Source organism: Zea mays, chromosome 9, assembly GCF_902167145.1.
Source record: "Zea mays cultivar B73 chromosome 9, Zm-B73-REFERENCE-NAM-5.0, whole genome shotgun sequence".
Taxonomy (NCBI): domain Eukaryota; kingdom Viridiplantae; phylum Streptophyta; class Magnoliopsida; order Poales; family Poaceae; genus Zea; species Zea mays.
Genome location: NC_050104.1, coordinates 12,277,226 through 12,278,375, shown reverse-complemented (window position 1 = coordinate 12,278,375; position 1,150 = coordinate 12,277,226).

The following is a 1,150-nucleotide window of genomic DNA, read 5'->3' as shown; positions in this document are numbered from 1 at the left end:
CGAGGAGTCCAGAATCGGCCTGCACAATGGTAATAGCCTTCCCCTTCTCCAACGCGTTCGCTCCAAAGCGTCGTTTTCCTCAGATGCGAACCTTCTAGACCTATATTGGTTGTTGTCTGGTGCACCCAACCTGGTGCTGTCAACAGTGAGGAACCACCCCGCCTCGGATAGTGAGAGTGCAGGGGCGGACATCGCTCTGAGCAGGGTCAAGTCGCTACCTGTCAACTCTAGCGGGGAAGTGATCTCGTCGGGTGGGTGAACCGACGATGCCTGCGGCGGCTCATCCATTGGCGACGAGCGCGAGCCGACCGCCGGGAACGAATAGCGAGCAATGGAGAGTCAGAGGAGCTAAGTGGGGAGTCTGATCCGTTTCATGTATTAATACATGCATTACATCACGACTGACCCTACCCAGTTGCCTCCGTTGTGACCCTCCGGCCAGCAGCACCTGCAATTTCAGATAACTCAAGCCAATCCTCAGCGACAATCTAACGTCGAGTCAGATTTCTTGAGCCAGATGCAGAACTTGCACTCTTCTGAGCCGCCTCAGAACATTCTCAGGCCACCGAAATTGCAACTTTATATACCGGTAATAGGTTCAAACATTGGTGATGTCGAAGTTAATTTTAACCTTTTCTTGTCTTTATTTTTCTTTTCTCGTATTTCACGCATTTCAAAATTTAAGATTTTTCTTTGTGGAGAAAGATGAAAATTTAAGCTGCTAGATCAGGGATATACAGTTCAAATGGCAACACTGTCAGCTTTTACCTGAACGGTGCTAGCTACTCATCATGCCTTATGAGAAGTTTACCGCTGATTTAGGAACAGAGGCGTGGCCTACCCAACACGAGCCACAACACTGGATGGATTTCTGGGAGTTCCTCGTATAACTTCATGGAGTGATGTGCTCCTAATGACAAAAATTGACACGGCAGGCGTGCAGGCGTGCAGCCTTGTACCGGAGCACAGGAATGTGTTGTGCTCCTAATGTGGATTTAAGTTCAGAACTTCAGAATACAGATATGAGGCGAAGTTTAGTAGCTAGAGAAGTTATCTGCATCCACCATGATTCTAAGCCTTTTTTAGCTTGCTACTCTAGAGTTCTGACGTAAATGTGTACTTCAGCAATACTATGAATCTCTTCCCATGC